Here is a 17,992-nt window from a genome sequence, read left to right as displayed (position 1 = left end):
GTATGCGGGGGGGAAGGGGGGTTAGGAGGGGAGGAGTGAACGGGCTAGTGCCATAGCGGGAGGGGGGAAACGGGCTAGCAAAAAAAAAAATAGGATGGTGGGAGCTACCCTTTAACTATTTTGATGTCATGAAGTTTTTATGTGTTTTTATTAAGTAGGACAATGCGAAACTTTTGTGTTCATCACTGGCCTGGAGTTGGCGGCCACACCCAGGAGGCGGGGCTAACTACTCTTTGGTGCAAATTTTGAACATAAAGAGCACTCTTTCACCCAGTACTGTCATACTGCCATGTTTACCTGACGAAGGAGCTCCAAAGCTCTGAAACGCGTTGTTTTTTTGGCAAATAATAATTCTTTTGAAGAAACTGTGACCCATCCTTGGTGGATTGCGCCAAAAACCTGGTAAATTTTTACCCTCATATTTACCATTCTACCAATCGGCCAGGAGCATTCCAAGATCCGGAACCAGGAGGCTGCACCACCTACATGATTATCCAAGCGCATGTGTAGTTGTGTCAATATACACAACTAAGCAAGGTGAGTGGTTTACTAACACCCACTACACATTACTTGCTTGACAATATATTGTGTATCAAACGATACTCATCCCATGAGGAGCTCTGCCGTTTCTTCCTCTCCAGATTTACGCTTTGAGAAGCAGTGTCAGTTCCGCAAGGAGTCAACAGACCTTGTGCTTAGACTCTGCTGCCCCCCCCACAACTCCACCAAACCTCCCGACCCCCCCTTATCACTCCCTGTACATAGTTTTAAATTATTTTTATAAAAAAAAAAAAAAACAGAATTAAATTTTTATTCTATTAATAATATTCATTGACTTTGTCTATTTTTTACAGAAATCAAGGGTTTGCTTTCAGGATAGTAAAGGTCTTCTACCACCCAGTGTTTAATTCACAATGGTGTGGTAGAAGGTACTACTGTACTATCTTGAAATCAAAATTTACACAAAATGGGGATATAAGCACATTGCTAGCATCATAGGGGAGGTGGCATTTTGTACGCTACACCCTCTACCATCTACACCCTCCAACATCATGCAAGCAATGTGTATAAACATACAATGATATATACATAAGCACAAAAAAAAAATCCTGCCAGCTTCTGTCAGGAAATACTGTGAAAATCGTCTCTGAGACACATGATGGCCTGGTAGATCTTCTGCATGTCTTCTGTAGTCCAGGCAGAGCTGATTCAACTTCTTCTGGATCACTGGGGGAAGGCTCCTTGGTTAGGATGAAGTTGTGGAGAACAACAGCTGCCTTAACAACCTGATCAACCACGTCCGTGTGCAATTGGATTGGCTGTGTGAAGATCAGCCATTTGCCAACCAAAATTCCAAAGGCACACTTCACATAGCGTACTGCACATGACAGTCTGTAGTTAAAGATTCGCTTGCGGTGGTCGAGTTTTCGCCTGGAGAAAGGCTTCAGCAAGTTGCCACGCATCTTGAAGGCCTCATCCCCAATTAAAACAAAAGGCATTGGAGGTACATCAGTCCCAGGAAAGGCCCTTGGTTCAGGAAGTCCCATCTCACCAGAGTAGATCCTCATCCCCATGACAGAGTTCCTGAACACATTGGAGTCGTTGGTTCCACAGCGATGAATCTGTACTGCGCTTCCGCAATGGCCATAGGTATGGTGGAGAAGAACTTCTTGTAGTTGAAATACTCCAACCCTGTGTGCGCTGGCTTCTGGATCCTGATGTGCTTCCCATCGATTGCTTCTGCACAGTTTGGAAACTGTGGTACTTCCTGGAACTTCTCTGCTATGTGAAGCCAAAGTTCTGGAGAAGGTTGTGGGAGAAATTCTTCTAGAAGGCAATCCCACAGGGCATCACAGGTGGTCCGTACAATCCCAGAGATGGTGGAAATTCCCAGGCAAAAATGGAAGTGGAGCGACGACAAACTCTCACCGGATGCTAGGAACCTAAACAATAAAAAAATAAATAAAAAAAAAGGGGTTTAGTATTTTGTAGAACACAATGGAAAAAAAGCCAATTTTTTTTTATTATAATACATACCTCAGGGTTACCATGAGGCGTTCCTCTGGTGAGATGCTCCTTCTGAGGTGGGTGTCTTGGCGACGGATCCGTTCACTGATGCATGCTAGAAGTTCATCGAATGTTGCTACAGACATCCGTACGTAGCTTGCAAACTTCTCGGGGTGCTGGTAAAGCTCCACATACAAAGTGCTGTGAACCCCATGGGTCATCTGTGCCACAGTGATGGGATGGATCAAATATCTTCGGCGACGTTGTCGACGTCTTTCATCATCTCGTATTCTTCTTCTCATTCTTTGGGCACGCCACAGCAGAACAGCGTAACTGTAGGAAAGGTAGGTGGGAAACATGGTGAAATTCAATATGGTCAAGTCTGACAGTACTCACCCTCTCAGTGCTGAAATTCAGACTTCTGCCAGATCATTGTAGCACCCTTTTTATACCCTACACTTTGAATAGGAGGCGGAGCTTCAATTGTTTCAAGGTGTGAACAGGTAGGAGAGGTCGAAAAAGGGTGAAAGGGTTTTAACCTCCTGAGCGGTATTCCCGAGCGTCACTCGGGGTTAATTTTCCCTGCCAGGATCGGTAACCCCGAGTCACGCTCGGGGTAGAATTGCAGAGTTCCCGGCCGGGCTGCACGATATATCGCAAAAGCAATGCGATATAGCGATGCGGCCCCCGGGAAAACATGCGATTATCTGCTCTGGTCGGCTCCCGTTGCGGGGGCCGGCCAGAGCAAGTAAAGAAAAATACTAAAAGTCAGTGTTTCCCTACCAGGGGGCCTCCAGCTGTTGCAAAGCTACAACTCTCAGCATGCCCGAACAGCCAAAGGCTGTCCGGGCATGCTGGGAGTAGTAGTTTCACAACAGCTGGAGGCCCCCTGGTAGAAAAACACTGAGCTAAGTGTAAAAGGAAGAAGTAGTAAAATAAAAAAAACTTTTGCTCACCTAGTCCCGGTCCCTGCAGATGCCGTTCCCCTCCGTGCGGTCCGGGGTGTCCTCTCTTCACTATTCATCTTCTAGGACCTTTCACTTTTCAGCCAATCACAGGCCGCAGTGGTGTAAAGCCTGTGATTGGCTGAAGGGGAAAGGGCTTGTTCTGCAGCAAATACACTAGGTTTGAAATCTGCCGGCAAACCTAGTGTATACTGCTGCAGGACAAGGTGACAAAGGGGGGAATGTGACAGGGGGGGAATGTGACAAGGGGGGAATGTGACAGGGGGGGGGAATGTGACATGAAGGGGGGATGTGACAGGGGGGGAGGGGAATGTGACATGAAGGGGGGATGTGACAAGGGGGGGATGTGACAGGGGGAGGGGAATGTAACATGAAGGGGGAGAATGTGACAAGGGGGGAAGAATGTGACAAGGAGGGGGGAGAATGTGACAAGGAGGGGGAGAATGTGACAAGGAGAGGGGAGAATGTGACGGGGGATGTGACAAGGGAGAGGGGAATGTGATGGGGGAGATGTGAAATGGGCGGAGGGAGATGTGAAATTCAGTTAAAAAAAATTGTACCGCTTTTGGTACAAATTTCCAGACAGAATCATACCGCCAGGGAGGTTAATAACGGACATTATAAATACATGCTATAACGGATGTTAACGGATAAACAATTATTTACAATAACAGAAGAATGAAAAAATATTCATCCGTATGTATCCGTTAATTCATCCGTTAATAAACATCCGTTTTTAGATTTTAAAATACTAAAAATGGATGTTTAAAAACGGAAGAACACTCATAGTGTGAAGGAAGCCTTACAGGGAAGACAATCCGGTGGCAATAGATGCTTGGTCAATCCTGTGGAGCCTGGCCTACATCATCCCTCCAATTTCCTTGATTCTGAGGGAATTCATTATAATCAGACAGGATCAAGAATCAGTCATCACCGTTATTCCAAATTGGCCGAAAAGAACTTGGTTTACCCAAAACACAGATGAGTCAGGGACAATTTTGGAGGCTTCCCCCAGAGCTGAGTACTGGTGTCGGGGACACTCTCTCCTAGCCTGGAGGTTGATGAGTTCCTTCCAAAATTAGAAGGGCTTTTAAGGCCAGTCTTCAGAACGTTGTCACACACAACATCTGAAGCCGCCAAAACATCTTACAAGAGAATCTGGAAGATTTTTTTTTTCTCATGGTGCTCGAGTCATGAGCTACCGTCTATGAATCCTCCTATGTAGGCTATGCTTCAGTTCCTACAGGACAACTTGGTTAAAGAGTTATCACCATCTACCCTAAGATATAAGCAATTTCAACCTTCCTCAACAGGTCAGTTTCTCAGTTTCTCTTGTCAAGTGATTCCTGAAAGGAGCCTTAAATGGGCACTGTCCTCAAAACAAATGTTTACTATTGCACTCCTTATGGTAAATAAAAAATCTTTCTAATGTAGTTTGTTTAAAAAAAAAAAAGTTTTCTGTTTTATTTGTGTTTAAAAAAGCTGGCATGACTTCCGGTTTAGGTGTGGACTGACTGGCCCCTCACCACTGCCCTTCCTTCCCCCTCACCTCAGGGTTGATGGACCAATACGTGGTGCGCAACAGCCAGGGTCTGGCGTTCCAGCTCCTCTTCAGTGCTGAGGAAGCTCCCTCAGCTACAACAGGCAGCCTGTAGTTAAATAAGCAGGCTGCTAGAGGTGCAGACCCCTGGCCTGCGTATCTGCAGGCACTGGCAGCTAAAATGGTGCAGCTCATCCTGCCAGATATCCAAACTGCCATTGAGAACACCATGAAGGCCACAGTACTGCAACAGCAGAAAGATATGCAAAGCCATGCTGGCCATCTAGATAAGGTGGAAATCGCATAGTGTCCCTGGAGGATGAGAAAAGCGGTCTGGCAATCTGTTTGTGCCACGCAGAAACCAATTTGTCATTGTGAATGAGAAATTGGAGGACCTGGAAAACCGCTCTCATCGCAATGACTAGTGTTGCTCACGAATATTCGCAATTCGAATATTATTCGCGAATATCGCATATTCGCGAATTCGCGAATTTCGCGAATATAGCGCTATATATTCGTAATTACGAATATTCGTTTTTTTTTTGTTGTTTTTTTTTCACAGTACACATCACAGTGATCACCCCTCTCTGCTTCCAGCTTGTGTGGTGTAAAGAAGGCTGTAATACTACTGTGTGAGACTGGCGGGCGAAAATTCGCATATGCGAAATTTCGTGTATGTGTAAATTCGCATATGCGAATTTCCGCGTATGCTAATTTTGTATATGCTAATATTCACATATGGTAATTTTCGTATACGCGAATTTACGCATATGCGAAAATAAAACGAGAATATGCGAATATTCGCGAATATATGACGAATATTCGTCCACATATTCGTGAATATTCGCGAATTCGAATATGGCCTATGCCGCTCAACACTAGCAATGATCTACACATTGTGGGGGTGAGTGAATCGGTCCCCCACTCTGAACTGCAAAGGTTCTGTGAACATGACCTGCCGAAAGCCCTGGGACTGTCGCACCTTTGCCTGGTGGAGCGAGCACACCATCTGGGCCCCAATCCACCCTCTGAGTCGCACTCCAGTCGCCATGACAGTGGGCAGTCTCGGCCGCTGCAAGTGATTTTCAAGCTTCTGGATTACATGAAAAGCTGGACCCTCTCCGTGCTTTCTGCAAACACACGTCACCACTAGAGTTCCACAACAGGTGTCACCTGCTGTTTGAAGATTTCTCTGTGGAAGTGGCGAAAAGGAGGCGTGCGTTCAGCAAGGTGTGCTCGTCATTATACAAGGCAAAGCAACGTTTCCAACTGTTGTATCCAGCCACGTTGAAGGTTCACGACCTTGATGGAAGATAAGTAAAAAAGATATGCGCTCCTAGTGAAGTACTTTGGGTAGAAATGTTCGGGTGTGCAGGTAATTGCACCTTACCGTGTAGGGTTGTACTTAGAGTACAATACCTTAATGCGCATGTAGACTCGCTTAAGGAGTGGTGTAGAAAAGGTGGCAGCCTTGGTGTACTTGCCGTGACCTCCAGGTACGGTAAGAAATAGGGTAAAAGTAAAAACTGGACTGTCCGGATGGCGCCTTCCTTGCAAAGATGAAAGATTGCCTGTGTGTTTAAAAGGCAATTTCATTCAAATAAAAGGGTGCCACTTAAAAGTTTCGAACCCGGACCGGATTCTTCATCAGGCAGTGTATGTTACAGAAAGAAAATGTGCCAACTTTAAATGTACAGGGCTGAAGTGCCGCCGGGTCACAAGGTCATGGGGGAGGGTCCATGTACTGTATAATGAAGAACATTAAAAACAAAATTTTTAGGATTATAAATTTACAGATGGTTATTAAAAGAACAATGTATGTATAGGGTTAATACTAGTGTTGAGCGGCATAGGCCATATTCGAATTCGCGAATATTCGCGAATATATGGACGAATATTCGTCATATTCGCGAATATTCGCATATTCGTAATGTTCTCGTTTTATTTTCGCATATGCGAATATTCGCATGTGCGAAAACTAACATATGCGAACATTTGCATATACAAAATTAACATACGCTAAAATTCGCATATGCGAAAACTATCATATGCAAATTTTCGTATATGCGAAAATTCGCGCACCAGTCTCACACAGTAGTATTACAGCCTTCTTACACCACATAAGCTGGAAGCAGAGAGGGGTGATCACTGTGATGTGTACTGTGAAAAAAAAAATAAAAATAAAAAATAAAAAAACGAATATTCGTAGTTACGAATATATAGCGCTATATTCGCGAATAAAATTCGAATTGCGAATATTCGCGAGCAACACTAGTTAATACATGAGAAGCGCATTAGGATCGGGTACATTAGCATGTTCGGCAGCGCTGGAGACCATTATTTTGCTGCCCACTATGCTCGATGTTGTGCTTTTTTATTTAGTTTTTTGTAGTTGGTCTGTGTAGTTCCCGGTTGATAAACTTAGTGAAATCAGTCTGTTTGTCCGCAGTTCAGTGACAGGGTGCACGGAGTTCACAGAGCGAACACGGTGTCTAGGTTATTAGCAGTCATGCTCAAGGTTCTTCTCGATGCCGTGCACACAGGGCAAACTCAGGACAGGGTATGTTTCCAGTTTGTTATTATTTAGATTTATTTAGGTTTGTTTGTTGCTTGTGGTTTGAAGAATAATTACTGTTACAATACTGTAATCGGTGGTTCACTCTTGGAGCAATAAGAGGAACGGGCACCCTTGTTAGTGACTCTGAGTGAAGCGCTGGAGACGCATTTTCCTGGGACCTCTTTTTTAGATATATATATTTTTCTTCATTGCACTATAGTGCTGTGCATCCGTGAGTGTTGCCGAAATTGGGCAGACCCTTGGGTTATTCCTGATGCCGTTGTGTGATGTAGCTGGTCACAGTTGGTTACATAGGGTTCATTTAACAATGGGTATGTGTTTTAACCTGTTGCGTTCTGGTACTTAAGGACGAAGGGCGAAGGCATAAGCCCGTGGGAATTTCGTTCCCTGCCGAGCGGGGACCGGACCGGCGTGACTGCTGATATCGATCAGCAGGCACCCTGCCCAAATGCCCAGGGGGGTCATCAGCCCCCCCCCCCATGTCGGCGATCGGCCCAAATCGCAAGGGAATTCACACTGCGCCGTTTCCGGGTCATACGGGATCTATGGTGACCCGGAATATAAGGGGGATCGCGGTTGTCTAAGACACCTACGATCCCCCTGAAGGGATAGGAGTGAGGTGGCAGGGGTGCCACCCCTCCTATCCCTGCTATTGGTCATCAGAAGCGACGACCAATAGCAGATCAGGGGTGGGGGGGGGGGTTAACTTTCATTTTCCCCGTCCTGCCCACCCACAATAGGCGGGGCAGAACTGGGAAACTGAAGAGGACCTACAGCAGAAGATCCACTTACCCATCCAGAGGTATTGGGCGACTGTGATCGGCTGACGGCGATGTCGTGCGGCAGAAGAGGATGGCTCCCTGGATCCTACGGAAGCCGGTAAATTGCCTAGCAACATCTGGAGGGCTACAGTCTGAGACCACTATACAGTGGTCTCTAACCTGTAGCCCTCCAGATGTTGCAAAACTACAACTCCCAGCATGCCCAGACAGCTGTTTGGGCATGCTGGAATATGTAGTTTTGCAACAGCTGGAGGGCTACAGTTTGAGACCACTATACAGTGGTCTCTAAACTGTATCCCTCCAGATCTTGCAAAACTGCAAATCCCAGCATGCCCAAAGAGCAAAAAGCTGTCTCGGCATGCTGGGAGTTGTAGTTGCGTACCTCCAGCTGTTCCCAAACTACATCTCCCAGCTTGCATTTCGATGATCAGTACATGCTGGGAGTTGTAGTTTTGCAACAGGTGGAGGTTTGCCCCCCCATGTGAATGTACAGGGTACATTCACACAGGCAGGTTACAGTAAGTTTCCTGCTTCAAGTTTGGGCTGCGGCAAATGTTTCGCTGCAGCAGGAAACCGTAACACGCCAGTGCGAATGTACCCTAAAAACACTACACTTCACTACACAAACACATAATAAAGGGTAAAACACTACATATACACCCCCTTACACTGCCCCCCCCCCCAATAAAAATGAAAAACATATTGTACGCCAGTGTTTCCAAAATGAAGCCTCCAGCTGTTGCAAAACAACAACTCCCAACATTTCTGGAAAGCCACTGACTGTCCAGACATGCTGGGAGTTAAGCAACAGCTGGAGGCACCCTGTTTGGGAATCACTGGCATAGAATACCCCTATGTCCTCCCCTATGCATTCCCTAATTTAGTCCTCAAATGTGCATGGCGCTCTCTCATTTCGGAGCCCTGTCATATTTCAAGGAAACAGTTTAGGGCCACATATGGGGTATTTCCATACTCGGGAGAAATTGCACTACAACTACAAAATATTTTCACTAAAATGCTGGTGTTACCCTAAATTTTTCATTTTCACAAGGAAAAATAGGAAAAAGCCCCCAAAATTTGTAACCCCATTTCTTCTGAGTAAGAAAATACCCCATATGTGGATGTAAAGTGCTCTGCGGGCGAACTACAATGCTCAGAAGGAGCGTCATTGGGATTTCGAAGGGAAAATTTGTCCGGAATTGAAGGCCACGCGTGTTTAAAAAGCCCCATAGTGCCAGAACAATGGACACCATTTTGGAAACTGCACCCCTCATGTAATGTATTAAGGGGTGAAGTGAGCATTTACGCCCCACAAGTGTCTGGCAGATTTTTGGAACAGTGGTCTGTGAAAATGAAAAATGAAATTTTTTTTATGAGGTATTTCCTTACTCGAGAGAAATTGGGTAACAAATTTGGGGGGGGGGGCTTTTTCTCCTATTACCACTTGTAAAAATTCAAAAACTGGGTCTACAAGAACATGCAAGTGTAAAAAATGAAGATTTTGAATTTTCTCCTTCACTTTGCTGCTATTCCTGTGAAACACCTAAAGGGTTAACACACTAACTAAATGTAATTTTGGATACTTGGAGTGGTGCAGTTTTTATAATTGGGTCAATTGTGGGGTATTTCTAATATGAAGGCCCTTCAAATCCACTTCAAAACTGAACTTGTCCCTGATTTAGAAAATTTTGTGAAAAATTGGAAAAATGCTGCTGAACTTTGAAGCCCTCTGATGTCTTCCAAAAGTAAAAACATGTCAACTTTATGATGCAAATATAAAGTAGACATATAATATGTGTGAATCAATATATAATTTATTTGGAATGTGTAGTTTCCTTACAAGCAGAGAGCTTTAAAGTTGGAAAAATGCAAAATTTTCAAATTTTTCATCAAATTTTAGAATTTTTTTACCAAGAAATGATGCACGTATCGACGAAAATTTACCACTGCCATAAAGTAGAATATGTCACGAAAAAACTAACTCTGAATCAAATTTAGAAGTAAAAGCATCCCATAGTTATTAATGCTTAAAGTGACAGTGGCCAGATTTGCAAAAAAAAAGCTCCTATCCTTAGGGTCATAATGGGCTCCGTCCCCAAGGGGTTAATGAGGAATTGTCGGTCCGACTTTGTTTTGTAGAGGGGCCTTATTAAAAATTGGGCAGGTAGTGTTAGCTCGTCCGGTATTAAGAAATGGCATTATGAAATAGCATTATAAAATATTATGAAGAAAAATTGTGGTAGATTAAGAGTAAATAGGTAAATAGGGAGTAGGGAATTAGGATAAAACCATTGATGGCATTATAAAATAGCTTTATAGTATATGAATAAAAATGTATATACAGATATGCAAACTTTTCAAGATGGGTGGTTACCATGGCAGCCATTTTGAAGTCGGCCACTTTGAATCCAACTTTTGTTTTTTCAATAGGAAGAGGGTCATGTGACACATCAAACTTATTGGGAATTTCACAAGAAAAACAATGATGTGCTTGGTTTTAACGTAACTTTAGGGTGCGTCCACACGGAGAAATTCAAGAGGAATTTACTCGATTAATTCCTCTTGAATTTTCCACTACAAATTAATGCACATCCCTTCTGCCCATTGACTTTAATGTTATTTCTGCTGGCCTGTTCACACTGCGGAAATTCTGCTAACAGAATTCCGACACTGAATTCCATTCCGCTTGAAGAAAGAACATGTTCATTCTTCAAGCGGAATCCGCTAGCAGAAATCAATTGAAGTCAATGGTAAAAAAAAATTCCGCCCAACATCGTTTTCACGGGGAATTCACGCGCAATTTGCGCGGAAATGGCTGAAAAACCCTTCACTTCTTTCTCCCCCATGTCCCCTCGCAATTACGCGCGCAATTCCGCACAAATTGCGTGCGAATTTCCCACGAATTTTGCGCGAAATAAAAATTATTTTTTATGCCCGTAAATTTTTCAGCGTGAATTACTCTTCATTTACTCCGTGTGAACGCACCCTTATACTTTCATGAGTTATTTACAAGTTTCTGACCACTTATATAATGTGTTCAATGTGCTGCCCATTTTGTTGGATTGTCAATGCAACCCTCTTCTCCCACTCTTCACACACTGATAGCAACGCTGCAGGAGAAATGCTAGCACAGGCTTCCAGTATCCGTAGTTTCAGGTGCTGCACATCTCGTATCTTCACAGCATAGACAACTGCCTTCAGATGACCCCAAAGATAAAAGTCTAAGGGGGTCAGATCAGGAGATCTTGGGGGCCCCCGATGACCAATCCACTTTCCAGGAAACTGTTCATCTAGGAATGCTCAGACCTGACACCCATAATGTGGTGGTGCACCATCTGGCGGGAAAAACTCAGGGAACGTGCCAGGTCCGAGCATTCCTAGATGAACAGTTTCCTGGAAAGTGGATTGGTCGTCGTGGGCCAGTTGAATGGCCCCCAAGGTCTCCCGATCTGACCCCCTTAGACTATCTTTGGAGTCATCTGAAGGCAAATGTCTATGCTGTGACGATACGAGATGTGCAGCACCTGAAACTACAGATACTGGAAGCCTGTGCTTGCATTTCTCCTGCACTGTTGCTATCAGTGTGTGAAGAGTGGGAGAAGAGTGTTGCATTGACAATCCAACACAATGGGCAGCACATTGAACACATTTTATAAGTGGTCAGAAACTTGTAAATAACTCATGAAAGAATAAAGTTACGTTAAAACCAAGCACATAATTGTTTTTCTTGTGAAATTCCCAATAAGATTGATATGTCACATGACGCTCTTCCTCTTGAAAAAACAAAAGTTGGATTCAAAATGGCCAACTTCAAAATGGCCGCCATGGTCACCACCCATCTTGAAAAGTTTCCCCCCTCACATATACTAATGTGCCACAAACAGGAAGTTAATATCACCAACCATTCCCATTTTATTAAGGTGTATCCATATAAATGGCCAATCCTGTGTGTGTGTGTGTGTATATACATATATATATATATATAGATATATAGATATATAGATATATAGATATATATAGATATATGCAAATATATGCGTGAATTATACACATTACACACATAATGTATTTATAGAAAAACACATATATCTATGTAATGTAAAGTATGTGTGTGTGTGTGTGGGGGGGGGTTAAAAGAACTGAAATGGAAAATATAAGGAGAGTTCAGATGATTATCTCCACGAGTTTGTTGAGCCCACGAGGTGAAACTGTCCTGAGTTTGAACATCCAGTAAACTTCACGCTTTTTTAGAAGTTCGAAGCGGTTAGAGGTGTCTTCACTGATGTGGTCAACGGGAGTAACTCTGATGGAATTGTGGTCGTTAGGGTGGTGAGTTTGGCAGTGTCTGGATAATCCATGGAGTAGAAACTGTTTTCTGATGTTTTGGCGGTGTTTATTGATTCTACAGTGCAGTGGTTGGATTGTTCGCCCTATATATTGTAATCCTCAGGTACAGTCAATGAGGTAAATGAGATATGAGGACTGACAGGTAAGTCAGCATTTTAATTGAAATTTTTCTTTGGTGGTGTTTGATGTAATCTCATAGGGGGAGATTTATCAAAACCTGTGCAGAGGAAAACTTGCCCAGTTATCCATAGCAACCAATCAGCTTGCTTCTTTCATTTTTATGAAGGCCTGTGAAAAATTAAAGAAGTAATCTGATTGGTTGCTATGGGCAACTTGGCAAGTTTTCCTCTGTACAGGTTTTGATAAATCTTCCCCATTAAGTTTATGTCTAATTTCTTAGCAGCACATACATCGCTTCAAACCACACTTGTAGCTTCCCGGTGGTAAGTCATGGTCATGGTTTTGTGTTGCCAAATTTGGCTTGCAGCCAGTAGATTTTTGAGGGTGAGGCCCTCCGAAATGTTATCTGTGGGTGGTTTGGTATCTTCCCTTTGAGATTTACATCATTCAGCAGAATATGCCAGTTTTTATTCAGGACTTCTCTTATTCTGCTTGCCGCATTGCTGTAGGTAGTGACGAAATTCGTTTTTTGCTTATGTATCTGTTTCTCGAGTAACTCTTGGTTTGTTGTTTTTCCTGAGTTCAGGCATTCTTTTTGTGTTTTTGTCTTTGCTCGTGTATGCTTAACTATCATATTTGGGTACTTTTTTTCTTTGAACCGCCTTTCAAGAATTTCTGCTTCCTTTTTGAATGTGTCTTCTTCCATGCAATTTTTGCGAATTCTTTGGAACTGGCTGTAGGGGACATTTTTGAGCCATTGCTTGTAGTGGGCACTGTTAAATTCTAAGTAGCTGTTCACATCAACAGTCTTGAAGAAAGTGGAGGTGATGAATTCCGTGTTGTTATGAGAGACAGAGAGGTCTGGGAAGTAGATTTTCTCATAGCTGGTTTCCAAAGTGAATTGTAGGCCCCAGTCATTTGCATTTAGTGTCTTCAGGAGAATTTCAGATGTGCCTTCTGGTCTGTCCCATATGAAGAATAAATAATCTATATATCTTTTATATAAAATAATGTGGGGTATTAGACTGGAGTTTTGCAAAATATGATGGGACTCAAAGGCGCCCATAAATAAATTAGCATAAGCAGGTGCGACCTTCGAGCCCATCACGGTGCCTTTGCACTGTTGGTAGACTTTCTTGTTGTAGAAGAAGAAATTATTTTAAAGAATTAACTCTAAACTTTTAATCAAGAACTCTTTGTATAGAGGGGAGTTTTGCATCATTTTCAAGGTAGTGTTGTACACATTTTAAACCCAGGTTGTGAGAGATATTCATATATAGTGATGTAACATCGCAGGTAATTAGTTGATAACCCGATTTCCAAGGTATTTTCACTAGTGTGTGTGGAGTGTGTGGAGTCACGTAGGTAGCTTGGCAGGTCCAGAACATAAGGTAGTAGAGAGAGGTGAATATAGTGAGCCAGGTTACTACTGAGGGAGTTGGTGTTTGAGATTATGGGACGTCCGGGGGGGGGGGGGGGGGGGATGGGGAGGGGTTGCTGAGGGATTTGTGAATTTTGGGTACAAAGTAGAAGTATGATTTGTTGGCATTGGAGGTTTTCAAATATTCTCCCTCTTCTTTGTTGAGAATATTGTTCTGTATCCCTTCCTCAATCAGGATATGCAGGTTCTTTTTGATTTGTGGGAAGAGGTTGTAGGTGATGACCTGGTAAAATATTTTATCTGACAGTATTCTGCTTGCTTCTTTTTCATAGTATGCATAGTCAAGTATGACCAGACCTCCCCCTTTGTCAGCACATCTGATAACAATTTTGAAGTTATTTTGAAGTTCTTTTATTGCCATATGTTCTTTTTTGGTAAGGTTGTGGTTCTTGTTTCTTTCTGGTTTCATGAGTTCCTGTGAAACAAGTTCATGGAACACTTCAATGTTTGGGCCTCTTGCATGGGTCGGGTAAAAGGTGGATGGTGGCTTGATTGCTTGGTGTATTATTCCATCTTCATTGTTCGTCAGTTGATCTGGATTTGTATCTGTTTCCTGGTTTTTCATGGCGAAGAACCTCTGGAGGGTTATTTTTTTGATAAACCTGTTGAGGTCTAGGAAGAGTTTCAAGTAATCCCCTTTGTTAGAGGGGCAGAAGGACAAACCTTTTTCAAGTAATGATGTTTCATATGGAGTGAGATGATATTTTGAAAGGTTGAAGATTTTTATTGCTCCACTGTTAGTAATGTCTGCTCCTCTGTTACTTCTTTTTTCTCTCTTTCCTTTGCCCCCTCACCTTCCTCTACATCTTCTATTTTCCTTTTGTTCTTCTTTTTTCTGAAATGTTATCGGGACGCTGTGTTGTTTGGTTCTGCCCATCTGCCCATCTGCCCAAAAAGAAGAGTCCAAGGGGGTTGTGCTGGTTCCAGCTTGAGTTGCAACACTTGGTAAGTCCTGTTCCTGGTTTATTCCGTCTCTTTGTAAGTCCTGCTCCTGTTTTTTTTTCTGTCTTTTAGATAAAGAGCCAGGGAGCATCTGTTGTCTGTGTTATCAATGATAACTATATTCTCATCTCCATGGATCCCATTGGGGGATGTTCCTGGGGGGATGATGATTTTTGGGGGGGAGATTGCTTTATGGATGGAGAGGTCAAAATTTATCAAATCCGATATGCCCCATTTTTTTTGTGGGTGGCGTATCCTGGGTAAATGGAAAATTCCATGATTGGCCTTCCCTTTTTTTCAAAATTTTTGGCACTTCTTTACTGACATTTATGTATTTCTTGAATAAATTTTGGCTGGTATGGATAAAGAGGGATTTCGGGGTGCTTAGGAATACCTGTCTGTTGTTCCCTGTTTTTCTTTCAGGGGTTTGGAACAGCATTCCGTTTTTTGGCAATGGAGATATGTCTGTGTGGTCATATTCTCTTTGGGTAACGGGAACTTGCTTGCTCTTCTGAGTGTTGCTGTGTAAGAGGGGGCGTGAAAGAGGAGTTTCAAAAACTGCGATTATCTGTTGTGCAGAGTGAATCTGTGGAGTGGGTGCGACTGCCTATAGCCCACATTCATATTTTGGGTAAGTTTTTCTCTTTTGCACATAGTGGGATAACTGTTAGAGTTTAAACACCCTTTTTCATTTTTTTTTTCTCTGTTCCACCTCTAGGGGAAGGAGGAGTAGATTGGGCACAGGTGTATAAATCTTAGCTTGGGACTCTTATTGAGAGCTTGCTCTTCTGAGTGTTGCTATGTAAGAGGGGGCGTGAAAGAGGAGTTTCAAAAACAGGAGTTTGAAAGCAGGAGGTTGAGATCGCTGTGAGTGTTAATTTCTAAACCCACAAGGTCTACAAAAAATTTTAAGTGTAATTTTGACTGTCTGTTTTTTCCTATACATTTGTGAAATCCCCATAACAAGATGGCCTCCATGTTGGAAAATGCAGTCCAATGTACATCCTGTTCAATGTATGCAATCCTTGAACAACAGTTTGAGGGTGCATATTGTTGTGCGAGATGTGTGCTAGTTGTCAGTTTGGAAGCCCAGATCCTGCATCTAGAGGGGCGACTGCCAACAATGAGAAGCATTAACAACATGGAGAGGAGTCTCCTGCTCAATGAGCAGGCACTCTCGGGAATAGAGGTGGGGGAGGACAGTGGGACGGAGTTGCAGGACAGTCAGGCAGTTAGCTGGGTTACAGTTAGAAAGAGGGGTAGGGGAAAAAGTGTCAGGGAGGCTAGTCCTGAACTGGCACACCCCAACAAGTTTGCCCGCTTGGCAGATGAGGGGGATGCCATTACAGAGCTAGCAGAACTGCAGCAGGATACCGCCTCTGACCGCCAGGGGGGTGTCTGCTCCAGTAAGGAGGGAGGGAGGAGTATAGGGCAGGCCAGACAGGTACTAGTGGTGGGGGACTCAATTATTAGGGGGACAGACAGGGCAATCTGTCACAAAGACCGGGATCGCCGAACAGTGTGTTGTCTGCCTGGCGCACGAGTTCGGCACATCGCGGATCGGGTTGACAGGTTGCTGGGCGGGGCTGGAGAGGACCCAGCAGTCATGGTACATATTGGCACCAATGACAAAGTAAGAGGTAGGTGGAGTGTCCTTAAAAATGATTTCAGGGACTTAGGCCGCAAGCTTAAGGCAAGGACCTCCAAGGTAGTATTTTCTGAAATACTACCAGTACCATGAGCCACACCAGAGAGGCAGCAAGAGATCAGGGAGGTAAACAAGTGGCTCAGAAGCTGGTGTAGGAAGGAAGGGTTTGGGTACATGGAGAACTGGGCTGACTTCGCTGTCGGTTACCGGCTCTACCGTAGGGACGGGCTGCACCTCAATGGGGAGGGTGCAGCTTTGCTTGGGGAGAAGATGGCTAGAAGGGTGGAGGAGTGTTTAAACTAGGGACTTGGGGGGAGGGAACCTACAGCAAAGAGGGGGAAGATAGTGTAGATAGAGAGGTGGGAATTATAAATGTACCTGGGGGTGGAGCGGAGGGAGGGGTTAGAATAGTTAATAGGAATAGGCTTCATAGGAAAATAAAACTTACACCCTTGAATCCCATTAAGCCCAATAACATAAAGGATGGAAATGTAAAGTGTATGTTCACAAATGCCAGAAGCCTAGCAAATAAAATGGGGGAGCTTGAGGCCTTGATACTGGAGGAACATATTGATATAGTTGGGGTCACTGAGACATGGCTGGACTCCTCGCATGACTGGGCTGTCAATCTGCAGGGGTTTACATTGTTTCGCAAGGATAGAATGAACAGAAAAGGTGGTGGAGTCTGTCTTTATGTAAGAAGTGGTATGAAAGTCAGTGTGAACGATGCCATAGTGTGTGATGATTTTGAGGAGGTGGAATCACTGTTGGTAGAATTACAAAAGGAGGGAAATACTGAAAAAATAATATTTGGGGTAATCTACAGACCCCCTAATATCACTGAAGAGATAGAAGTTCGGCTTCATAAACAAATAGAGAGGGCCGCCCGGGCAGGTACAGTGGTAATAATGGGAGATTTTAACTATCCAGATATAGATTGGGTTCCGGGGTTGGCTAAAACTACAAAGGGGCGACAATTCCTAAATTTATTGCAGGATAATTTTATGGGCCAGTTTGTGGAGGACCCAACAAGAAGTGATGCCTTGTTGGATCTGATCATTTCCAACAACGCAGAGCTGGTTGGTAATGTAACTGTGCGGGAAAACCTTGGTAATAGCGACCACAATATAGTTACTTTTGACTTAAAATGTAGAAAACAAAGACAGGCGGGGAAGGCAAAAACATATAACTTTAAAAAGGCAAATTTCCCTGGGCTGAGGGCTGCACTACAGGACATAGACTGGGGGGAGGTGTTCTCAAATACTGATACAGAAGGTAAATGGGACATCTTTAAATCAACTCTAAATAACTATACAACTAAATATATACCAAAGGGGAACAAATATAAACGATTAAAACTAAATCCTACATGGATGACACATGATGTTAAAAGAGCAATAAACAACAAAAAAATAGCCTTCAAAAAATACAAATCTGATGGGTCAGCTATAACATTTAAACAGTACAAGGAGCTTAATAAAATCTGTAAAAATGTAATAAAAACAGCAAAAATTCAAAATGAGAGACAGGTGGCCAAAGAAAGCAAAACTAATCCTAAATATTTTTTTAGATATATAAATGCAAAAAAACCAAGGACAGAGCATGTAGGACCCCTTAATAAT

Source organism: Hyla sarda, chromosome 9 (genome assembly GCF_029499605.1).
Source record: "Hyla sarda isolate aHylSar1 chromosome 9, aHylSar1.hap1, whole genome shotgun sequence".
Lineage (NCBI taxonomy): Eukaryota > Metazoa > Chordata > Amphibia > Anura > Hylidae > Hyla > Hyla sarda.
Note: the sequence above shows the minus strand (reverse complement) of the source record.